The sequence below is a fragment of the Nomascus leucogenys genome, chromosome 17 (assembly GCF_006542625.1).
Source record: "Nomascus leucogenys isolate Asia chromosome 17, Asia_NLE_v1, whole genome shotgun sequence".
Lineage (NCBI taxonomy): Eukaryota > Metazoa > Chordata > Mammalia > Primates > Hylobatidae > Nomascus > Nomascus leucogenys.
Genome location: NC_044397.1, coordinates 46,744,362 through 46,770,940, shown reverse-complemented (window position 1 = coordinate 46,770,940; position 26,579 = coordinate 46,744,362). Strand labels below are relative to the sequence as shown.

General features: G+C 40.0%; 1 protein-coding gene across 4 annotated transcripts in view; it reads left to right on the top strand.

The window, feature by feature from the left end:
- Window positions 1-26,579, top strand: part of TPST1 (tyrosylprotein sulfotransferase 1) — a 146,310-nt gene that overhangs the window by 103,057 nt on the left and 16,674 nt on the right. The gene's annotated exons all lie outside the window — the stretch shown is intronic.

The window sequence follows — 26,579 nt, the reverse complement described above, 5'->3', positions numbered from 1 at the left end:
GAGTATTTAAGTTCTTTTTTTAACACTATATGTTAGACATCATCATTACTGTTACTTTATATGGACAGTATTATGTTTATGTATATGTTTACCATTTCCCGTGCTCACAATTACTTATTGCATCTAAGATAATCTTTCTCATATTGGTTTCCTTTTTTTTCCCCCAAGTACATTCTTTAGAATGTTGTTTTTTTTTTTTTTTTTTTTTTTTTTTTTTTTGAGACGAAGTCTCACTCTGTTGCCAGGCTGGAGTGCAGTGGCACGATCTCAGCTCACTGCAACCTCCCCCTCCTGGGTTCAAGTGATTCTCCTGCCTCAGCCTCCCGAGTAGCTCTGACTACAGGTGCCCACCACCACGCCTGGTCAATTTTTGTATTTTTAATAGAGATGGGGTTTCACCATATTGCCCAGGCTGGTCTCGATCTCCTGACCTTGTGACTCGCCACCTTGGCCTCTCCAAGTGCTGGGAGTATAGGCATGAGCCACCACGCCCAGCCTAGAAGTTTTTTTAGTAAAGGTAAATTGATGGTAGACTCAGACTTTGCATATTTGGGAATATTTTTACTTCACTCTAATTCTTGAAATGTTTTGTTGAATAGACTAAGTTTATAGTAACCTTCCATCAGCACTTTGAAGATATTTTAACATCTTCTGGGCCCTAGTTTTGCAATTGAGAAGTTACTATCAGCGTAGTTGCTATTTCTTTGTGGGTGATCTTTACTCTCTGATTTTTAAGATCTTCTTTACATAACTGTATTCTCCAATTTTACTACAATATAGCTAACTGTGGCTTTTCTCATTTATTTATTTTGTTTTGTATATTTATATGATTTACTGTATTTTATCAGTTCTGTAAAATTCTCGACCATTTTTCTTTGAATACTTCTTCTTCTCTATTCTCTCCATTTTGTCTTTTGAACTCCAGTTAGTTGAATATTAAAATGTTGCATTCTGTTCTCCAGATATTTTAACAACTCTTTGATGTTTTCTGCCTTCTTACCTCTATCTGCCAGATAATTTCTTTAGATCAATTTTCTGATTCACTCATTCTTTCTTCATCTGTTTCATCTGCTCTTTAACGTGTCCAGTATATTTTAATTAAAAAAAATACATTTTGGGTTATTTTTAGCCTGCCTGCTACTTTAAAAAAATACTCTTTTGTTCCTTTTAAAACATCAAAAGTTGATCTGAAGTGTTTCAGCAGTTGAACTCCTAGGTCTTCATTGTCAGCCTGCTGTACTTGTTTTCTTCAAGAAGATAGATATCTCTAAATGTTCTCGTATGCTTTTTTGTTATTGAATCAAAGTAGCTGAATTTGATAGAAGTTCAGTGTTGCATTGTCCAGATACACAGTTTTGAGATTTGAAAGCTTGAATAAGTGCCAGTGGACTTCATGCAAATGCTTTATATATTTTTCACCTAATACATTTTGAATTTCAACGAGTAACACATTCTCTTAAATATTGACTTGATAGGCAAGTGAGCATAGCAAGCTTCATCTTGTAGTGAAAGTCCATTGATCGTGTTTCGTAATTGGATGAAGAGTGTCCAAACTATTGCAGTAGCTTTCTGTTTTCCCATCATTTTTCAACCCAGAAATATTTATTTTTCTTTCCAGGGAGGCATTAGCAGTACCCTGGAAGCTCCCCTCCTACCCCTCCAAATTATTCCCTCCTCCTCTTTACTTTTCTCCAAAGATAATCTCTGTCTTGAATCAAAAATTGTCCCCGCTTCCTGGTAGCACCCGATCTGGAAGAAACCCAAAATCACCTAACCAAAACCTGAATCATATAATAGTCTTTTCTAATACTCTTTTACTGAGACATTCCACAATTACCAATTATATGTGTTATTCCTTGCTGAAATGAATAATGAACCCAATGTGTTCAACTACAGCTATGTTCCTGGTAGCCTTTGGCTGGGAGGATTGACAATATTCATTTGTGTCTGGTTTCTTTCTTTCTTTTTTTGTTTTTTTTTTGTTTGTTTGTTTTTTGTGTTTTTTTTTGAGACGGAGTCTTGCTGTGTCCCCCAGGCTGGAGTGCAGTGGCACAATCTCGGCACAGTGCAAGCTCCGCCTCCCGGGTTCAGGCCATTCTCCTGCCTCAGCCTTCCAAGTAGCTGGGACTACAGGCGCCCGCCACCATGCCTGGCTAATTTTTTGTATTTTTAGTAGAGGCGGGGTTTCACCATGTTAGCCAGGATGGTCTCGATCTCCTGACCTCGTGATCCGCCTGCCTTGGCCTCCCAAAGTGCTGGGATTACAGGTGTGAGCCACCGCGCCCGGCCTGGTTTCTTTCTTTTTAACATTTGTAAGATTCTCGTTTTTGCATGTAGTCGTAGTTTTTTTTTTTTTTTTTTTTTTTTTTTGTGACGGAATTTCACTCTTGTTGCCCAGGCTGGAGTGCAATGGCGTGATCTCATCTCACCACAACCTCCACCTCCCAAGTTCAAGCGATTCTCCTGCCTCAGCCTCCTGAGTAGCTGGTATTACAGGCATGTGCCACCACGCCCAGCTAATTTTGCATTTTTAGTAGAGATGGGGCTTCACCATGTTGGTCAAGCTGGTCTTGAACAACTCCTGACCTCAGGTGATCTGCCCGCCTCAGCCTCCCAAAGTGGTGGGATTACAGTTGTGAGCCACCGTGCCCGGCCTTGTTCATTTTTATTATATTATGCTGTAATTACATAACTATTTGGACCTTTTTTCTAGTTTGGCTCTGTTTTAATGTTGATACACAGTATCTTTGTACATATCATTTGGTGAACATGAATAATGCATTTTTGTTGGGAATATGCCTGGGAGTTATATTGGGAGTTCCCAAGACCACTCGTAGTAATCAGAAGTTCTTATGATTATGATTATAGTTGATTACAGCAAAAGGATATGAAGTAAAAATCAACAAGGGGAAAAGGCACATGGGCAAAGTCTGGGAGGAACCAGCTGCTCACTTTCCAATGTGCCCTCTCAGTGGAGTCAGACAGGACATGTTTCATTTCCCCAGCAACATGTGTGACAACACACACAAAATGTTTCCAATCAGGGAAGCTCACCTGAGCTTTTGTGTCCAGCGTTTTTATTAGGGGTCAGTCATGATGTAGGCATTTGGTAGTACCTGCACAACTGACTTCAGGGTCAGGCTCCAGATCCCCAGAGAAAAAGCAGGTGTCAACCATGAATCACATTGTTAGCATAAACTATCTGGTTAAACCAGTACAGCATGGCCCAAGGCCTCAGACACATGAAACATTTCTTATCAGACATAACATTCTATGATAGGAGGCAGCCAATAGCTAGTCCTGAAAACAGGCCTGTCTTGGGAATGTGCAACCAGGCCTGCTGAGTTAATAAACTTTTCCATCAGCGATTGAAAAGGATGGGTCAAAGGATATCTGTAGGTGCAAATTTGAGAGATAGTGCCAAAGAATTTTTCAAAGTAATTATACCTGTTTACTCTCTAACCAGCAGATGGGCAAGAACTTCAGTTCTTCTACTTTGCCAATACCTTGTACAGTTTAATCTTCTAAAATTGTAGTTTTCTTCCTCGTGTCTATTGATGTCTCATTTTGGTTTACATTTGTATTTCCTTAGTAACTGAGACTGAGCGCCTTTTCATATGTCATTGACCAGTAGCCTATGTTGTGAAGTGCCAGTTCAGGTTCTTTGCCTGGTTTTCTTTTGAATCGTTTGCTTTTTTCTCATTGATTTTTAGGAATTATTTACATGTTTTGATATGTACACTTTATGTGTGTTTCAAATAACTTCTCCCATCTATCTGCCTTGCCTTTCTCTCTCTTAAGGCTGTCTTGAAAAATAGAAGTTTAATTTAGTGATCTTTTTCTTTAGTGCTTTTGGCATACCATTTAATAAATCTTTTTTCCAATTCAAGTCATTGAATATATCCTCCTATGTTATCTAATGAAAAGTTTATTGCTTTACCTTTCTCTTTTAGGTTTTTTTTCATTGTGGTAAGAAACACATGACATAAAATACACTCTCTTAAAGATTTATAACTGTACATCTCAGTAGTGTTAAACATACAGTGTTGTAAAACAGATTCAGAAACTTTTTATCTTGAAAAATGGAAAACTTTATACTCATTAAACAATAACTCTCCATTCTTCTTCTCCCCCCCTCCCCTCCTTGCTGCTCCTGGCGGTCCCTATTTTACTTTTGTCTTGATTTAAGTACATCATGTGGCATCAAATAGTATTTGTCTCTTTGTGACTGGCTTGTTTGAGTTAGCATAATGTCCTCAAGGTTCATCCATGTTACAGGATGTGACAGGACTTCCTTTTTAAGGCTGCATAGTATTTCATTGTATGTCTGTACCACATTTTGTTTATCCATTCGTCTGTTGATCAATTTGGGTTGCTTCCACTTCTTGGCTATTGTAAATAGTGCTGCAGTGAACATGATGTGCAGATATGTCTTTGAGTTCTTGCTTTCAGTTTTTTTGTGTATACTCAGAAGTGGAATTGCTGAATTATATGGGAGTTCTAGTTTTGATTTTTTCAGGAACCTACCGTACTGTTAATCCATAGCAGCTGCACTATTTTACATCCCTTCCAGTAGTGCACAAAGGTTCCAGTGGTCCACAAAGGTTCTAGTTTTCCACAGCTCACCAACACTTGTTATTTTCTGTTTTTTTTTTAATAGTAGCCATTCTAATGGATATGAATGGTAACTCATTATGGTTTTGATTTGCATTTCTCTGATGATTAGTGATGTTGAGCATCTTTTCATATGCTTATTGTCTATGTATCATCTTTGGGGAAAAATACTTTGTCCATTTTTAATTGGATTATTTGATTTTTTGCTGTGAATTGTAGAAGTTCTTTACATAATTCTGAATATTAACCCCATAGCAGATACATGACTTGCAAAATTGTGTTTCTTTAGAGTTGATTTCTTTCACTTTATTTTGATTCTTTGATTGGGCCATCTATCCAGACCAGGCTGGTCTCGAACTCCTGAGCTCAGGCAATCAACCCATATCAGCCTTCCAAAGCGCTGGGATTACAGGCGTGAGCCACCGTGCCTGGCCCGCTGTGGATTTTTAAATAAACGTCCTTTATCATGTTAAAGAAGCTTTCTTCTGTTCTTAGTTTGCTAAGTGTTTTGTTATGAAGTCATGTTGAGTTTTGCCTGGTGTTTTTTTCTGTGTGTATTGAGATGATGTGTTTTTCTTTATATTTTATTATTATGTATTACACCAGATTATTATCTTACATTGAACCACCCTAGCATTCCTGAGATAAATCCAAATTGGGCTGCATCGAAACTAAAAACTTTTGTATTATAAATGTTATGAAGAAAGTGAAAAGACAACCCACAGATGCTATCTAGAGATTGGTATCCAGATTATATAAAGAATTCTTGCAACTCAAATAATAAAAATTTACATCACCCAGTTAGTAGTTTGTCAGCCAGAGTTGGTTCCTCTTGAATCACCCAATTTGTGGTGAATCAAAACTATAATCAGATACTACTTCACACCCACTAGGATGCTTATAATAAAAAAATACATGGGGGCTGGGCTCAGTGGCTCACGCTTGTAATCCCAGCACTTTGGGAGGCGGAGGCGGGCGGATCACGAGGTCAGAAGATCGAAACCACGGTGAAACCCCTCTCTACTAAAAATACAAAAAAATTAGCTGGACGTGGTGGTGGGCGCCTGTAGTCCCAGCTACTCGGAGAGGCTGAGGCAGGAGAATGGCGTGAACCTGGGAGGCGGAGCTTGCAGTGAGCCGAGATAGCGCCACTGCACTCCAGCCTGAGCGACAGAGCGAGACTCCGTCTCAAGAAAAAAAAAAAAGGGAAATAGTATGGTAGTTCCTCAAAACATTATAGAATTACCATTTGATCCAGCAGTTCCACTTCTGTGTATATATACAAAAGAGGTCAAAGCAGGGATACAGACATTTGTGCACCAGTGTTCGTAACAGCACTATTCACAACAGTCAGAAGGTGGAAACAACCTGTTGATCTACAGATGAATGGGTAAACGCAATGTGGTATAGATGGATCGATAGATCAGAAAGGAATATTATTCAGCCTTAAAAAGGAATGAAATTCTGATATATGCTACAATATGGATGAAACTTCAAGACACTGTGCTAGGTGAAATAAGCCAGACACAAAAGGACAAATGTTGTATAATTTGACTTATGGGGTACATAGAATAGGTAAATTCATAGAGATAGAAAGTAGAATGGAGGTTATCAGGGGTGGGGTATGATTCCATTCCTGTAAAGTTCAGAGTTACTCTTATTGGAGGAAAGGATACATTATGACTAGGAGGGACAAGGAAGGCCACTGGGTCATCTTCTATTTCTCAATCTGTGTTTACTCCATAGAATTTCATTGAGCTGTTTAGCTGTGGTTTGCACATTTTCCTTTACATATAAACTTTTTATGTATATACTTTTATTAAAATATACTTAAAATGGGAAAAAAGATATCTGGATTTCAGCTTTTAAATGCTGGTGCAATGATAGCCATTTTCGGCTGGGTGCAGTGGCTCACAACTGTAATCCCAGCACTTTGGGAGGCTGAGGCAGGTGGATCACCTGAGGTCAGGAGTTCAAGACCAGCCTGGCTAACATGGTGAAACTTTGTCTCTACTAAAAATTAGCCAAACCTGGTGGTGGGTTCCTGTAATCCCAGCTACTTGGGAGGCTGAGGAAGGAGAATTGCTTGAACTCAGGAGGCAGAGGTTTTGCAGTGATCCAAGATTGTGCCACTGCACTCCAGCCTGGGTGACAGAGTAAGACTCTGTCTCAAAAAAAAAACAAGACAAAACATTCATATCTGAAATGTGGTTTGCATAGAATGTTCTTCCAGGCAAAAAAAAAAGATTAAAATTACTGGTTTTGAAAATGTACTCTGTTGTTTCTTATATCAAAGTCTTGATGTTGGTGGCTAGAGAGAACTTCTTAGGTTTTCTACCTGTATTAGTCCTTTTTCATACTGCTATAAAGAACTGCCCAAGACGGGGTAATTCATAAAGGAAAGAGGTTTAATTAACTCAACAGTTCAGCGTGGCTGGGGAGGACTCAGGAAACTTAAAATCATGGTAGGAGGTCAAGAGGAAGCAAGGCACTTTTTTCACAAGTCAGGAAGGAGAAGTGCTAAGTGAAGGATGAAGAGCCCCATATAAAACCATCAGATCTCATGAGAACTCACTCACTATCACGAGGACAGCATGGGGGAACCTCTGCCGTGATTCAGTGACTTCCACCTGGTCTCTCCCTTGACACGTGGGGATTATGGGGATTATAATTCAAGATGAGATTTGGATGGGGACACAAAGCCTAACCATGTCACTACCAGTTTTCTTTTTTTTCATGCCTGGATTTTTTTGTTGTTCCCTCATGAACATTTTAAAGTGTAATTAAGCAAAAGAGAATACTATACAATGGTTTTTAACAATTTTTTTTAAGTTTCCCCCCACCCCAAGACAGGGTTTCCCAATGTGGCCTAGGCTGGTCTCGAACTCCTGGCCTGAAGTGATTCTCCCACCTCACCCTCCTAAGTAGCTGGGACTACAAACATGTGCCACTGTGCCCAGCTGCCTATACAGTGTTTTTAATTTTTTTTTTTTTGAGACAGAGTCTCACTGTCGCCCAGGCTGGAGTGCAATGGCGTGATCTTGGCTCACTGCAGGCTCCGCCCCCTGGGGTTCACTCCATTCTCCTGCCTCAGCCTCCCGAGTAGCTGGGACTACAGGCGCCCGCCACCTCGCCCGGCTAATTTTTTTTTGTATTTTTAGTAGAGACGGGGTTTCACTGTGTTAGCCAGGATGGTCTCGATCTCCTGACCTCGTGATCCACCTGCCTCAGCCTCCCAAAGTGCTGGGATTACAGGCGTGAGCCACCGCACCCGGCCTAATTTTTTTTTTTAAGATGGAGTCTTGCTTTGTCACCCAGGCTGGAGTGCAGTGGCATTATCTCGGCTCACCGCAACCTCTGCCTCCTAGATTCAAATGATTCTCCTGCCTCAGCCTCCCGAGTAGCCGGGATTACAGGCACCCGCCTCCATGCCTGGCTAATTTTTGTATTTTTAGTAGAGACAGGGTTTCACCATGTTGGCCAGGCTGGTCTCGAACTCCTGAGATCGTGATCTGCCCGCCTTGGCCTCCCAAAGTGCTGGGGTTACAGGCATGAGCCACCATGTCTGGCGTTTAATTTTTTTAAAAAGTAAAACTTCTTTAATTTTCTTCTTGCAAGAATTGAATAGAATGATAGAACGAATGCCAGTATTTTATAATTTTGTATCAGCAGGTTGCAATCAGGGAGGCTCCAACAGAGTCACTTTTTCTGTCTTTTTATTTTCAATCTATGCTATAAATTGGTTTCAGAAACTTCTGTGAGTCTATCAGCTGTAAAAATGGAGATGACTATGAAAGGATCTTACTCTTTTATTCTTCTTTGATCCACATGTCTGTTGGTTCCTCCATCTAGAATATAAAGATGATTGATTAAGACTCTACCTCTCTCCTTAAGTCCAATGAAGAAGATAGATTTAGAATTAATGGTAATTCAGTATGATGACTGCCATAAGAGCAGGGCATTCAGAATGCCCTGTGAGCTCAGAGATGGTGCTACTGTATTCTCATGTTTAAAGGGTAAGTAAAAGTTCCCCAGTTTGAGAAAAGAGGGGAAAAGGACTCCAGTGAAAGGAAGTTGATAAAATTACTGTTTACTTTACTTGTATATATTAACTGTCTTTCAGTGTGTCTGAAAACTTGATTTGGGACTATTTCCTTTGAACAGAAATAATAGCATTCCTGCCTGATAAATGTCCTGTGGTCAAATAATATGTTTTCCTAATCATTGTGCACACTAAACTTCCCCCGCCAGGAAATCAATGCCTTAATGCTAAATTTCCTCTGTACTACTTTCTGTAAGAGTAAGAGGTTCCTATCTCACAGTCACGACACATTCCCAACTCAATTCACGTTCCAATCCATCTTGTCCAACTTCATTGAAAGTTGATACACTGAACCATTTCTTTTTCTTAAAAGAAATAGAATTCTTCCTAAATTCTGTCTACTGTTGGAATAGAAAGAATATCATGCTTCTAGACTGACTAATTTTTTCTTCTTGTTATAAGTATTGACAACATTTATTCATTTGTTTCTAGGCAGCACAAGACTGTTGAACTTTCCTAGAACTCAGTCCGAGATTTGCAAAGCTGCCAAAATATTTAGAAACAAATGAAAATATGTGAACATGCATGTTATCAGCTGTTTCACAGTATTTGTGTTTTAGAGATAATGAGCGTCTAGTGGACCACAAGAGCCCAGGGGGATTTCAAACTCCAGATTCCTTTTTGTGTAATCATATCTGGCTGGAGTTATGTGTTTTCTCTGCATGTGAAACTATCAAGTCATAAATCTTCAAAGGAGAATGTTTATTGCATTATTTAAAAATAATAAATTATATTACTAAATAAATAACAGCAGGCCAGGCATAAACCAATGATGAAAGTTTGTCAGGAACTAAGGCTTCTGATTAATTCTGTGCTCTGGATTATAATTGGAAGGAAGGATTATATTAGAGTTTACAATGAGTTTGCAGAAAGAAAGGAGAGGGATACATTATATTTAGTTCACAGTAAATCTGAATTCAGAACCCCTGATCGTAAGACTAGTCTTTTAACCTTTAGAGTTAAAAAATGTATATGTACAGCTGGGTGCAGTGGTTCATGCCTGTAATCCTAGCACTTTGGGAGGCCAAGGCGGGTGGATCGCTTGAGCCCAGGGGTTTGAGACCAGGCTGGGCAAAATGGCAAAACCCTGACTCTATAAAAAATACAAAAATTAGCTAGGTGTGGTGGCAGGTGCCCATAGTCCTAGCTACTCAGGAGGCTGAGGTGGGAGGATCCCTTGAGTCTGGGAGGTCAAAGCTGCAGTGAGCCGTGATTGTGCTACTGTACTCCAGCCTGGGTGACAGAGAAAGACCCTGTCTTAAAAAAAAAAAGATAAAGTGCATGTGTGTGTGTATGTACGTTGAAGAAAACTATGAGAAAAAGCAAAAAATTAGAGTCCATAATGCATAATGTTGTGTTAAGCACATGGTTTGGTACATATTTCTGGAGATAGTCTGAAGATCTATTTTTTAAAAAATGATTTTAGTTAAATCAGAGGTTAGCAAATCACAGCCTGCAGGCCAAATCTGGTGTATCATACATTTTGTTTGTTTCTTTGTCGTGTTTTTGGTGTTTTTTTTTTTTTTATTCTTTTCTTTTCTTTTCTTTTTGAGACAGAATCTTGCTCTGTTACCCAGGCTGGAGTGCACTGGTGCGATCTCAGCTCACTGCAACCTCTGTCTCCCAGGTTCAAGCAACTCTTCTGCCTCAGCCTCCTGAGTAGCTGAGATTATAGGTGTGCACCACCATGCCCAGCTAATTTTTGTATTTTTAGTAGAGATGGGGTTTTACCATGTTGCCCAGGCTGGTCTCAAACTCCTGAGCTCAGGCAATCTGCTCACCCCAGCCTCCCAAAGTGCTGGGATTACAGACGTGAGCCACCGCTCCTGGCCCTATCATACATTTTGGTAAATAAAGTTTTATTAGAACATACTATGCTCAATCATTTATATGTTTTGTGTGGCTGCATTTGCCCTGCAGCAGTAGAGCTGAGTAGTTGGAACAGAGACTGTGGTTCATACAACCTAAAATATTTACCCTGGCCTTTGTTACAGAGTAGATTGCTGACCTCTGAGTTTCTCAGTTTTAGCCCATTCACAAATGAAATAGTTTTTGTTTTTTTGTTTTTTTTTTTGAGACAGCCTCACTCTGTCGCCCAGGCTGGAGTGCAGTGGTATGATCTTGGCTCACTGCAACCTCTGCCTCCTGGGTTCAAGCGATTCTCTTGCCTCAACCTCCTGAGAAGCTGGGACCAAAGGCACACACCATAACGCCTGGCTAATTTTTGTATTTTTAGTAGAGACCAGATTTCGCCATGTTGACCAGGCTGGTCTTGAACTCCTGGCATCAAGTGATCTGCCCATCTTGGTTGGCATCCCAAAGTGCTGGGATCCCAGCCTCTCTCTCTCTCTCTCTCTCTCTCTCTCTCTCTCTCTCTCTCTCTATATATATATATATATATATATATTTTTTTTTTTTTTTTTTTTTTTTTTTTTGAGACAGGGTCTCATTCTGTCACCCAGGCTGGAGTGCAGTGGCATAATCACAGCTCACTGCAGCCTCAACCCCACGGGTTCAAGCAATTCTCCTGCCTCAGCCTCCCAAGTAGCTGGGATTACAGGTGCGCACAACCACGCCTGGCTAATACTTGTATTTTTTGTAGAGACAAGGCTTCTCCATGTTGTCCAGGCTGTTCTCGAACTCCTGGAACTCAAGCAATCTGCCTCAGGCAGGAATCCTGAAATTCTGGGATTATAGGTGTGAGCCACTTCTTCTGGCCCACAAATGACATATTTCTTATAATCTACTACAGTGAGCTTTGCATGGTTAATATATTTGTTGTGTTGAAACTATCTTCCTGATTTTTTCCAATTTTTTATAGAGAAACCTGGAAAGAATAGTACCATAAATACCTACATACCCTAACAGAGAATTATTGTTAAAATGTTGCCATATTTGCCTTATCTTCTCTGTGCATATGTATACTCACATGGCTTTTTTTTATTGGTATTAGTTGAAAGTTGCAGATATTATGCTTCCTCAGCACATATCCCTAAGAATAAAAGCATTTTCCTCCACAACCGATTATGTTAAAATTTGAAGACGTGTATGTGGTTTTTGTTTGTGAGGGCTATATTACTGGCGTTTCTCCAGTATATGGCACTTTGTTCATCCCTATGTTCCTCTTTATAAACTGCAGAAATTCTAAGTATAATGCATTAGTTGTCTATTTCTTGCAAGTAGTAGACTGAATGATGGCCCCATAAAGATGTCCACTTCCATTAGATAAAGAAAATGTGTACATACACACCATGAAATATTGCACAGCCATAACAAAGAGCGAAATCATGTTCTTTGCAGCAGTTTGGATAGAGCTTGAGGCCATTATCCTCAGTGAATTAATGCAGAAACAGAAAACCAAGTACCTCATGTTCTCACTTGTAAGTGAGACGTAAACATTGGGTACAAATGGACATAAAGATGGGGACAGTAGACACTGGGAATACAAGAGGGCAGAAGAGGGAAGGAAAAACAAGGGTTGAAGAACTACCTATTGGGTACTGTGCTCACTACCTGGGTGACAGGTTCAATCATCCCAAACTTCAGCATCACACACTATACCCCTGTAACAAACCTGCACATGTACCCCCTGAATCTAAATAAAAGTTGGAAAAAAAAAATCAACCCAGATGTCCATTTCCTAATCCCTGTGGTCTGTGAATATGTTACCTTATCTAGCAAAAGGAACTTTACAGATGGAATTAAGGAATTTTAGATGAGGAGATTACTGATTATCTGGTGGGCCCAAAGTAATCACCAGGGTCCTCATAAAGGAGAGGCAAGGGAGTTGAAGGTAGAGAAGGGGCTCTGAAGATGGGAAGCAGAATAAGTGTAGGAAATGTGAGCTTGCCACACTGCTAGTGTTGAAGATGGTGAGGCTAAGAATTTTCACATCCATTTTCAAAACCATCGTATCCTGGCTCCTTTTTCTTTTAAACCGTCTTTCCCTCAATTTCTCTGTCCTCTTACATCTTATTGTAAACACCAAGAAGAAACCAGGCAGTTAACTTTGCTTGGAAATCTTTTTAGCTAGATCATCTAATTCATTCGGCACATTTTCTACCTTCCACATCACTGTAAAATTGGGTTGCTGAACTTTCCACAACTACCTAACAGAGATCTCTTGCCTCCAGTTTCTACTCAGATGTTCCTCACATTCCTTAAAACTCACAGTCCACCTCCTAACAATCTAAAATCTACCAACTATCAATTCCTGGCAATTTAGGCTTTACCGCTGCTCTCCTGAAAGGCCTTAAAGTATTAGAACTGGGCCCTATTATTAGAACCTATTTCCCAGTTCTAATACTCCTCCCACATTTTTGGTATGTGTGACAACAGAACTTTATTCCTGATACCAGAATCTGTATTATTTATATATGAAGCACAACAAATTATTCTAAAACGTATTAATGGCTTAAATCAACAAACATGTGTTGTCTCATAGGTTCTGTGGTTCAGGAATCCAGGCAAAGCTACCTAGATGCTTCTAGCTCAGGATCTTTCATGAAGTTGCAGTCAAGCTGTCAGCTGGGCTGCAGTCATCCAAGGCTCAGCTGGGAGAGGATCTGCCTTCAAGCTCTCGTGTGACTGAGAGCCTCAGGTTTTCATTGGCTGGAGATGCCAGTTATTTGCCACATGAGCCTCTGTCTACAGCAGTTGACAACATGCAGCTGGCCTACCTCACAGCAAGCAAGCAAGCAAGAGAGCAAGATAGAGTGCTCAAGACAAAAGATAACAGACTTTTTGTAACTTAATCTCAGAAGTAACATACCGTCACTTTTGCCAAATTCTGGTTGTTAGAAGCCAGTCACTAGATCTATCCCACACTTGAAGAGGGTTAAACAAGGTCATGTTCTTCATAAGATTAAGCCAAGTACAGAACTGGCTTAATAACATTTCTGATGATTTTTCCTATAACTTGTAAAACCTTGGCTATCTGAAACCCTTGGGAAGTGAATCATCCTTGAAAGCCAAGTTTCTGGATAGATTTTTACCATGAAGGGACCAAATCTTAATAATTTAGAGTAGAATCACATCTGCATTTGATCACATATTTCTTGCCTTTTAAAATAAGTTACTGATCATTATTTGAAATTTTATTTCATCAAAAGAAAATTAGCAATTGTGTGTTATAAAGAGAAGGTGCCTGTCTTCTCCTTATGTAGGGTATAGAACTGTTCATCTCTTTACTAAAAACTTAAGGCTTCTGCCTGCCTTTTATAATTTCTGTTTCTTTCTGTGTTTCATTTGTTACCTCTTAGTTATCAGTACTTGCCCATTGCCTTCCTGTTTACTGTATCTAGTAAGTTGCTGCAAAAGTAATTGTGATTTTTGTATTAAAACAAATGGCATTTGATTCTCATAGGAGCACGAACACTTTTGTGAACTGTGCATGTGAGGCATCTCGGTTGTTCTGCCCTTATGAGACTCTAATGCCTGATGATCTGTCACTGTCTCCGATCACCCCCAGATGAGACCCTCTAGTTGCAGGAAAACAAGCTCAGGGCTTCTACTGATTCTGCAATATAGTGAGTTGTATAATAATTTCACTATATATTATGATGTAATAATAACAGAAATAAAGTGCACAGTAAACGTAATGTGCTTGAATCATCCTGAAACCATCCCCTCTGCTGGTCCATGGAAAGATTGTTTTCCACAAAACCAGCCCCAAATTTGGGGACTACTGCTATAGAGAATTGGATCTGCGGTCTACAAGTAATGTTAATGACATTTATTTTAAGCTGCACTGAGACTTTTGTTTACATCTTTTTTTTTTTTTTATTTGAGATGGAGTCTCATTCGTGTTGCTCAGGCTGGAGTGCAATGGCACAATCTCAGCTCACTGCAACCTCCATCTCCTGAGTTCAAGCGATTCTCCTGCCTCAGCCTCCTGAGTAGCTGGGATTACAGGCGCCCGCCACCATGCCCAGCTAATTTTTTGTATTTTTAGTAGAGATGGGGTTTCACCATGTTGGCCAGGCTGGTCTTGAACTCCTGACCTCAGGTGATCCACCCGCCTCAGACTCCCAAAGTGCTAGGATTACAGGCATGAGCCAACATGCCTGGCCTGTTTACATCTTAATTATAAATTTTTACTATAGTCAGCCCTTTATATCTGTGGTTTCCACATCCATAGATTCAACTAACCATGGATTGAAAATATGTGGGGGGGAAATGATGCTTACATCTGTACTGAACGTGACAGACTTTGTCATTATTTCCTAAACAGTACAGGATAACTATTTACATAGCATTTACATTGTATTAGGTGTTATAAGTAGTCTAGAGATGATTTAAAGTATACAGGAGGATATGTGTATGTTACGTGCAAATACTACACCATTTTATATAAGGCACTTGAGCACCTGTGGATTTTGTTATTCACAGGGGATCCTGGAACCAATCCCCTGTGGATACCAAGAGATAACTGTATAGGGGTTGCTGTGGTGACAGGTGAAGTGGCATTGGGCTTAGTAAGGGTAAGAAAGCTAAGAGTGTCCTGAGGACAGATGACAAACATGGCATATTGCTCACTTTAGCACAGAATCTCTTAGGTTTTTGAAACTTCACAAGCAATTTAGGCAAACTCTCCTTTCTTCTCTATCTCTGTATTCTATGTAATCCCACAGTTGTTGAAGGCTGTTCTTATAGTGGAATTAGTTATACCTCACTCCAAAAACTTGACCCTGATTTCCGTCTACAAACCCAAAGCAGCAAATACAATTTACTTTTATATTTGAATTATTTTCTTTGTAATGGTGTCTGTTGACAGCCAAAGCCTCTTTTATGGAAACATACCACCACTGCCACAAGTAAAAGCTATAAAGCAGTGTTAAATACTGTATATAGAGCTCACATTTTTATATGCATTTCTTTTAGGTCTTATGTAGTGTGTATACTGTGGAAGATCGAGAAAGTGCGTTAGGTTGTTAGACAAAAGACCCAGAAGGCCTGCTAGAGAGGCCACAGGTGGAACTAAGAAAGCAATCTCTGTGTCACTCAGGCTTTGAGAAGCTTCCTTCAGAATCATAGAACATTAGAACTGGGGAGGTTAAAAAATCTTTAGTCTTTTTTTCCCAGCTCCAGTCTCTTGTGAATAATTTAACAGTAAAGTTAAAGATTATGAGAATTACATGCCTCCTCTTTTCACTTGCACAACATGGAATTTATTTTCTAATAGTAGTGTATTTGTTAGCTTTGCATTCCCATAAGTGATGGTTTCCAGCCTTGGCAAACCCTTGCAGCCTCCAGCCACAAGTCCCCTGGACCTCAGAGAATGTATATACTGTGTGTGCACCCTAATAACATGTTTCCTTAAAACTAGTAGTACTGGATCCTCTAACTTTAGTACATGTCTTTCATGTCCAACTTTTCAGAGGCCGCCAAACTAGCAACCCTAAACTCATTTGTCACTCTCAAAACATAATATATGAATATGGAAAGCTAATGTAAAAATGGTAAGGGACTGAGCCATTTGGAAGGTAACTTAATGTAAGTGCCTGAAAAACAGGGATACAAGAAAGCAAAGGGAGAAGCAAGCCAGTTCACCCTGAACCCTACAAATGTTTGGGAATTAGAAACATCAAGTATTACAAATTAGGGGAAATGGATGAAGTCTGATACTAAAAATACGGAGGTTGACAGTCTGTGTAGGAACAGTTAGACTTCCAGATCCTTCTCTATACCCCACCTCCCCCTCTGCAGAAGCTATAGATTCCCTTAGGGAGGAAGAAAACTAGAGAAAATAAAGACACTAGGGGGAGAGTGTGATGTCAGCAAGATAGTGGAATAAAAGATCCCTGGCATCACTCTTCCCACAAAAATACAACTAGAAATTATTCAGGCTGGGCGTGGTGGCTCACTCCTGTAATCCCAGCATTTTGGGAGGCCGAGGCATGTGGATCACTTGAGGTCAGGAGTTCGAGACCAGCCTGGCCAACACGGTGAAACCCCGTCTCTACTAAAAATACAAACATTAGCTGGGCATGGTGGTGGGTGCCTGTAATCCCAGCTACTCGGGAGGCTGAGACAGGAGAATTGCTTGAACTCGGGAGGCGGAGGTTGCAGTGAGCCAAGATCATGCCACTGCACTCCAGCCTGGGTAAAAGAGCGAGACTCCATCTCAAAAAAAAAAAAAAAAAAAAAAGGTATTCAAAGACAAGAATACCAACCTGAGTTCACCAGAACTTGGGGAAGAAGTGGAGAAACCTCCTGGGCTGACAAAACTTTTTGTAAAATAAGTGGTCATTTCAGACTGTGCCACCCCTTACCCCCAAGCTGGCGTAACACCACTCAGGGAGAATTTTCCTAGCCCTGCAGTTTCCAAGGTGAGAGGAAGGAATTGGAGGTGGGTATTCAGTCTCCTCACTGGTCTGGGAATCTTCCCAGGGAGCCCACTCCAGTCCCATCTGGGAGAGCCAGGAGAGCTGAACTATCTGGGGTAAACTGGGGACAAAGAGCAGGGCACTGATTGTAGCAACTCGTATATGGATCTTGCAGCTACTCTGTACTCTAATTAGCTGAGACACCCTATTAACAAGGCTGGCCAGTGTCTTAGTGCCACTGGGGTGTAATCAGTGGGAAGGCCTGAATCCCTGGTCAGATTTTCCACAAAACTTAGTGCTCACATGGAACCTTCCCCCGGCCCAGAAACAGCTATAAGATTGGGATTAAGCTGGACATGGCAGCTCATTTCTGTAATCCCACTTTGGGAGGCCAAGTTGGGTAGATCATTTGAGCCCAGGAGTTCAAGACTAGCCTGGGCAACATAGCAAAATCCCACTTCTACCACAAAAACAAAAGTTAGCTGCATGTGGTGGTACGTGCCTGTAATCCCAGCTACTTCAGAGGCTGAAGCAAAGAGTCTCTTGAGCCTGGGAGACAGAGGTTGCAGTGAGCCAAGATCACACCACTGCACGCCAGCCTGGGCAACAGAGCAAAACTGTGTCTCAAAAAAAACAAAAGAAAAAAAGTTGGGATTAACTTCCAGTGTACACTTAAACACTTAAGACTTTCACAGACTGGGAAATGACGACAGGGTAGCAATATAGTTCCAGAACAATGTTTACCTTTTGGTGGTCACTATAAGTCTTCCCATCTGTGAAACAATGTCAGGGCAAATTAGTTTAGTTTTAGTGCAATGTTTCGAACGGCAGGGCAAGATTACTTCAGCTTTAGTGCAATGTTTTGAATGGCAGGGCAAGTTAGTTTAGTTTTAGTGCAGTGTTTCAGTTCTGATGCTCACTGTAAGTCCTCCCCAGAATGGGAAGAAACAATAGGCCAGTACTTAAGCTCTCATACTAAGTAAAGGCCTGAAATCACCAAAGAACACCTGCAAAAACTAGAAGAAATGGCTGTATCCTCAAATGTGCAAGCATCAACATAAACAAGCAATGATTATGAAAACTTAGGGAAATATGACACCACCAAAAGAAACCAACAAAGCTCCACCAGTGGACTCAGAAGAATTGAAGATCTATGAAATGTCAGACAGAGAATTCAGAATAAGCCTCTTTAAAAAATTCAGGGAATCTGCTGAGCACGGTGGCTTACACCTGTAATCCCAGCACTTTGGAAGGCCTAGGCGGGCAGATTACGAGGCAGGGGATCAAGACCATCCTGGCTAACACGGTGAAACCCCGTCTCTACTAAAAATACAAAAAATCAGCAGGGCGTGGTGGTGGGCGCCTGCAGTCCCAGCTACTCGGGAGGCTGAGGCAGGAGAATGGCGTGAACCTGGGAGGCGGAACTTGCAGTGAGCCAAGATTGTGTCACTGCACTCCAGCCTGGGAGACAGAGCAAGACTCTGCCTCAAAAAAAAAGTTCAGGGAATCACAAGAAAATAGAGATAGGAAATTAAATGAAATTTAGAAAGCAATCCATGAATATAGTGAGAAATTTGACAAAGAAATAGAAACAAGAAAAAAACAAATAGAAATCCTATCTATAAACAATACAGTAACTGAACTGGAATAACTCATTGGAAAGCTTTAGCAGCAGACTTGATCAAATAAAAGAATTGATGAGCTTGAGGACAGAACATGTGAAATTACCCATTCAGAGGAGCAAGAATAAAAAAGGGTAAAGAAGACCTACAAGAATTGTGGAATACCATTAAGCAAACTAACCTCCACATAATAGGAATTCCTGAAGATGAGGAAGAAAAGGCTGTAGAAAGCATACTTAAGCAAATCATGGCTGAAAAAGTCCCAAATCTGGAGAAAGATAACACTGTCTAGGTACAGGAAGCTCAGTGATCGGCAATTAAAATCAACCCAAAGAAGAGATATCTATGGCACATAACAATCTGGTTAACAAAAATCAAAGACAAAGAAAGATTACTCAAGGCAGCAAGAGAAAAGAAATGTGTCCCATTCAACATACCCCAACAGAGCTTTCAGCAGATATCCCAGCAGAAACCCTGCAGGCCAGGAAAGAGTGGAATGCTATATTTAGAGTGCTGAAGGAAAAGGAAAAAAACTGCCAAGCAAGAATACTGTACCCAGCAAAGTCACCCTTTATAAACACAAAGGCAAGATAAATATTTTCCCAGACAAACAAAAGTTGAGGGAATTCATCAACACCAGACCTGTCTTACAAAAAATGCTAAAGGGAGCTCCTCAGTCAGAAAGTGAAGGATGCTAATGGGTAAAAAGAAAGCATCTAATGGTATTAAACTCACTGGCAAAAGAAAGAAAACTCACTGGTAAAAAGACTTCTGAAAAATTCAGAATATTCTAATACTGTAAATGGGGTGAGTAAACCACTTATATTTTAAGTATGAAGACTAAAAGATGAAACTTTTTTTTTTTTTTTTAAGACAGATCCTCGCTCTGTCACCCAAGCTGGAGAGTGCAGTGATACAATCTCAGCTTACTGCAACCTGCACCTCCTGGGTTGAAGCGATTCTCATGCCTCAGCCTCCGAGTAGCTGGGATTACACATATGTGCCAACACACCTGGCTTATTTTTGTATTTTTAGTAGAGACAGGGTTTTACCATGTTGGCCAGGCTGGTCTCGAACTCCTGACCCCAGGTGATCCGTCCATCTCGGCCTCCCAAAGTGCTGGGATTACAGGCTTCAGCCACCATGTCTGGCTGACAAAACTATTAAAAACAATAACTACAACAGTTATTTAGGAGACAGACAATTGTTTAAGCAATAAAAAGATTAAATCGAAACATCAAAAAGTCAAAATGGCAATGGTGGTGTTAAAGTATAGAGTTTGTTTTTGTTAGTTTTCTTTGCAAAGTTAAGTGATTATCAGTTTAAAATAACCTATTATAAGATGTTTTTTGTAAGCCTCACAGTAACCATAAAGCAAAAACCTACAATAGATACACTAAAAATAAATAGCACAAAATCAAAGCACGCTGCTAGAGAAAATCACTTACCATAGAGGAAGACAGTAAGAGAGGAAATTAGGAAGAAAGAATCTACAAAACAACCAAAAACAAGGAACAATATGGCAGTAGTAAACCCTTACCTATCAGTAATAACCTTAAATATAAATGGATTAAATTCTCCAATTAAGAGTGGCAGAATGGATTAAAAAACAAGACCCAACCATATGCTGGCTACAAGAAACTCACTTCATCTGTAAAGATTAGCACAGACTGAAAGCGAAGGTATGGAAAAAGATAATTTATGCAAATGGAAACCAAAAAAGAGCAAGAGAGCCTATAGTTTTATCACATAAAATAAATCAAGATGGTTAAAAAAAAGGCAAGGCCATGATATAAGGACAAAGGGGTCAGTACAGCCAGATGATATAACAATTGTAAATATATATACACCCAACACCAGAGCACCCAAATATATAAAGCAAATATTAATAGACCTAAAGAGAGAGATGGACTGCAATACAGTAATACTAGGGAACATCCACACTTTCAATGTGAACAGATCATCCAGACAGAAAAGAAACAAAGAAACATAGACATTAAACTGTACTCTGGACCAAATGGACCTAACAGATATTTACAGAACATTCCATCCAACAGTTGCAGGATACACATTTTTCTCAACAGCACATGGAATATTCTCCAGGATTGATCATACATTAGGTCACAAAACAAGTTTTAACAAATTTTTAAAATTGAAATTATATTTATCTTGTCACAGTGGAATAAAACTAGAAATCCATAATCAGAGGAACATTGGAAACAGTATAAATTGATGGAAATTAAAAATGGACCAATGAAGAAATTTTAAAGTAAATTTTAAAATTTCTTGAGACAAATGAAAATAGAAACAAAATACCAAAACCTATGGGATACAACAAAAGCAGTTCTAAGAGGGAAGTGTATAGCAATAAACGTCTATATCAAAAAAGTAAAAAGACTTCAAATAACCTAATGATACACCTCAAGGAACTAGAAAAGCAAAACCAAACAAACCCCCAATTTTTTGTTCTTTTTTTCTCCTTGAAAAAAGGCACCTAAAAAACAAACCAAAGTTAATAGAAAGAAATAATAAAAGAGCAGAAGTAAATGAAACCAAGACTAAAAGAATACAAAGATCAATGAAATGAAAATGGTTTTTTTGAAAAGATAATCAAAATTGACAAACCTTTTAGAAGGCTAAGGGTGGGGGTGGTGGGCAGGGGGAGAGAAGACCCAAATAAGCAAAACCAGAGGGGAAAAATGAGACATTGTAAGTGATACCACTGATATACAAAAGATCATTAGAGACTACTGTGAACAACTATACACCAAAAAATTGCAAAGCCTAGAAGGAATGTATAAATTCTCTGACGCATACGACCTACCGAGATTCAATCAGGAAGAAACAAAAGACCTCAACAAACCAATAATGAGTAATGAGATTGAAGCCATATTAAAAAAGTCTCTCAACCAAGAAAAGCCCAGGACCTGTTGCTTCACTGCTAAATTCTGCCAAACATTTAAAGAACTAATACCAATTCTACTCAAACTCCTCAAAACAAACATTTTTTTTGGAAGAGAAGGGAATACTTCCCAACTCATTCTACAAGGGCAGCATTACCCTGATACCAAAACCAGACAAGGATGCAACAAGAAAATGACAGGCCAGCATCCCTGAGGAACACAGATGCAAAAATCCTCAACAAAATACTAAGAAACCGAGTTCAACAATACATTAAAAAGATCATCCTGGGATACAAAGAGGGGAAGAACAGACTAACTTGAGGGTGGGGGGTTGGAGGAAGGAGAGGATCAGAAAAAATACCTATTGGGTACTATGCTTATTACCTGGGTGATGAAATAATCTGTACACCAAGCCTCTGCGACACACAGTTTACCCACATAACAAACCAGCACATGTACCCCTCAACCTAAAAAAAAAAAAAAAACATCATGATCAAGTGGAATTCCCAGGGATGCAAGTATGATTCAGCATACCCAAATCAATAAACATGGTACATCACATTAATACAATCAAGACCAAAAACCATATGATGATTTCAATAGATACTCAAAAAGCATTCAGTAGAATTCGGCATCCCTTCTTGATAAAAATTCTCAACAAACTGGGTATAGAAGGAACATACTTTGGCGAGGTGTGGTGGCTCATGCCTGTAATCCCAGCACTTTGGGAGGCTGAGGTGGGTGGATCCCTTGAAGTCGGGAGTTTGAGACCAGCCTGGCCCACACAGTGAAACCCCATCTCTACTAAAAATACAAAGCCTGGGTGATAGAGCAAGACTTTATCTCAAAAAAGAAAAAAAAAAAGAAGGAACATATTTCAAACCACATATGACAAACCCACAGCTAACGTCATGTTCAACAGTGAAAAGTTGAATAATTTTTCTCTAAGATCAGGAACAAGACAAGGATGCCCACTCTAACCACTTCTGTTCAACTTAGTACTTGAAGTCCTAGCCCAAGCAATTAGGCAAGAGAAAGAAATAAAGGGTACCCAAATTGGAAAGGAAGAAACCACATTATCTTTATTTGCAGATAACATGATCCTGTATTTAGAAAAACCTCAAGACTCCACCCAAAACTGCTAGAACTGATAAACAAATTCAGTTAAGTTTCAGGATACAAAATCAACATAACAAAAATCTGTAGCATTTCTATACATCAACAGCAAGCAACCTGAAAAATCAGAAAAGCAATCCCATTTACATAGCTACAAAAAAAATACAATACCTAGGAATGAACTTAACCAAATAAGTGAAGAATCTCTATGATGAAAACTATAAAAGACTGATGACAGAAATTGAAGAGGACATACAAAAAATGAAAAGATACTTCATATTCATGGATTAGAAGAATTAATATTGTTATGGAGTTCAAGACCAGCCTGGCCAACTTGGTGAAACCCCATCTCTACTAAAAATAGAAAAATTAGCCAGGCCTGGTGGTGGGTGCCTGTAATCCCAGCTACTCAGGAGGCTGAGGCAGAAGAATCACTTGAAACTGGGAGGCAGAGGTTGCAGCAAGCCGAGATCACACCACTGCACTCCAGCCTGGGTGACAGAGTGAGACTCCGTCTCAAAAGTCAGTATTACCCAAAGTAATCTACAGAATCAGTGTAATCTCTATCAAAATACCAATGACGTTTTTCACAGAAATAGAAAAAAAATCCTAAAGTTTGTGTGGAATGACGAAAGACCTTGAATACCTAAAGCTATCCTGAGCAGAAAGAACAAAGTCAGAGACATCACACTGCCTGACTTTGAATACCACAAAGCTATGGTAACCAAAACACCATGGTTCTCTATATATATACACACATTTTATACACACGTAGGTATATAAAACACCTACAAAATTTTTGTTTGTTTTTTGAGACAGAGTCTCGCTCTGTTGCCCAGGCTGGAGTGCAGTGGCGTGATCTTGGCTCACTGCGACCTCCGCCTCCCAGGTTCAAGCAATTCTCTGCCTCAGCCTCCCAAGTAGCTGGGATTGCAGGCACCCGTCACAAATGCCTGGCTAATGTTTTTGTATTTTTAGTAGAGATCGGGTATAACCATCTTGGTCAGGCTGGTCTTGAACTCCTGACCTCATGATCCACCTGCCTCGGCCTCCCAAAGTGCTGGGATTACAGGTGTGAGCCACCGCACTCAGCCTAGAGCTACAAAATTATACTTGGAGAATCCTGACAAAAAGGCTGGCTGAGAAAGCACACCCATAATTATACTCAACTCTCATATACAGAACTCCATTTAACTTTGTAGTGCTTCATAGCCAAGACTTGCCAGAAATTGGCAGAACATCTCTAACGTAAGAGACACCAAAAGAAAGAGAAAAATGTACCTCGGAGATAACAAAAACTATGTAATAAGCAAAAGAAAACATAAATGAACTGTAATATTCTTGTAGAGGTGAGGTGAAGGAAGAAGAATAAATGCTGTTTTCTAAAACATTCAGAAAGCTTGGGAACTAAAAATAGGAGAGCTGAAATTTAAAATCAGTGATTGGATAAAGTTGAGAAAATATCTTAGTAAAACAAAAAGAAAAAACAAGAGATGACTTAAAGAGAAAAGATAAGAAATGTGGAAGCAAAATTCAAGTTGTCTGATGTTTAACTGACTGGAATTCCAGAAAAAGAGAATAGAGAAAATGAACAGCAGGATATTTTCAAAGTGACAATATAAGAGTAGATGGACATGTGTCTGTTTCCAGTACCACTGAGTGAGGAAAATAAGCCACAGTACCATGAAATTGTAGAACACCAAGGATAAAGAGAAGCTGCAAAAACTGAAAAATCAACTCTTCAATCAGAAAACTGAGGCTTCAGGGCAAACCATTCTCCCAAAAACTGGAGGGAATGGTGCATACTGAGAATCACAGATTACCTCCAGAAACCTCACCAGATTCTCAGGGTAAAGAGAAAAATCTCCTCAAGCTTTAGGTAGGGAGAAGGGGAAATAATCATCTTGAAATAAGTCGGAGCACTCCTTAACAATGGTTTGCTCTCAAAGTAAACTGTTTTATCAAGCCTAATTGACATGTGTTTTACCAGAGCCTAACCTGGAGGAAGATATGTTAGTCCATTTTGCATTGCCAAAAAAGAATACCTGAGACTGGTAATTTATAAAGAAGAGGGGTTTATTTGGCTAATGTTTCTGCAGGCTGTACAAGAAGCATGGCACCAGCATCTATCTGCTTAGCTTCTGGTGAGGCCTCAGGAAGCTTTCCCTTATGGTGGAACACAAAGGGGAACAGGCATAGCACATGGAGAGAGAGAGCAAGAGAGAGAGGGGAGGGAGGTGCCAGACTCTTGAACAACCAGATCTCGCACCAGGTCTTGTGTGAACTATAGTTATAGAGTAAGAACTCACTCACAAGTGCAGGGACAACATCAAGCCATTCATGAGGGATCTGGCCCCATGACCCAAACACTTCCCACTAGGCCCCCACCTTCAACACTGGGAATCACACTTCAGCATGAGTTGGAGGGGAAAAATACCCAAAGTGTATCAGAAGGGAAACACCCAACTGCAGCCCTCTCTAGCATTCCTGTCTTACCTAATCGGGGAGAAGGGAACCTGAGAAGCACTTGTGAAAGTCACGGCCCAGGCACACAGGCTCACTAAAAGACTGATAACTAATTATGTGATTATAGGACACTCCCCCCACCACACACACACCTCACTACCACACCGATCAGTCTCCTGTGTAATGATAGTGGATTACTGCTAAACGAACTAATTTTCAGACCCTGAAAATTAATAAGGAGTCTTTAGGGAAACCAAGAAACGATAAGAGATACAAAAACGGCCGGGCACGGTGGCTCACGCTTGTAATCCCAGCACTTTGGGAGGCCGAGGTGGGCGGATCACGAGGTCAGGAGATCCAGACCACGGTGAAACCCCATTTCTACTAAAAAAAATACAAAAAAATTAGCCGGGTGTGGTGGCGGGCGCCTGTAGTCCCAGCTACTCGGAGAGGCTGAGGCAGGAGAATGGCGTGAACCCGGGAGGCAGAGCTTGCAGTGAGCCGAGATTGCGCCACTGCACTCCAGCCTGGGCAACAGAGCAAGACTCCGTCTCAAAAAAAAAAAAAAAAAAAGAGATACAAAAACAAGGATGTGATTGCAACAACATGGATACAACTGGAGGCCATTATCCTAAGTGAATTAATGCTGAAACAAAAAACCAAAAACCACATGTTCCCAACTCATAAGTGGGAGCTAGACATTAGGTATTCATGGACATAAAGATGGGAACAGTAGACACTGGGGACTGCAAGAGACAGGAGAGAGGGAGGGGAGAAAGGGTTGAAAAGCTGCCTATCAGGTACTATGCTCATGACCTGGGTAGCAGGATCAGTTGTACCCCAGGCGTCAGCATCACACAAAATACCCTTGTAACCTGCACGTGTACCCCTGAATCTAAAATAAAAATTGATTTCAAAAAAGGACACTAAAGGAAATGTAACCTATACAGCTACACAAAACAGTAAACACAACCCAACTCTTAGCCAGAGAAACATAAAGCCTCGGGTCAAACAAGAGGACTTTTTAGTGCAGTTTCTTCTACCCAGTATATCGTCTGCTTTCAACAAAAACTTACAAGACATGCTAAAAGGCAAAAATCAAAGTTGCATGAGGCATAGCAAGAATCAGAACCATTGCCAGACTCATTTATGGCAGCGATTTTTGGAATAATCAGACTGGAAATTTTAAATAAGTGTGATTAATATACTAAAGGCTCTAATGGAAAAAGTGAACAACACGCAAGAAAGATGGGTAACATAAGCAGACAATAGAAACTCTAAGACAGAACCCAAAAGAAATACTAGAAATAAACAATACTGTAACAAATGAAGAATGCCTTTGGACTTATTGATAGAGTGGAAAGGACAATAGTTAACCTGGGAAAGACTCAATGAGCTTGAAGATATGTCAGTAGAAAGTTCCAAAACT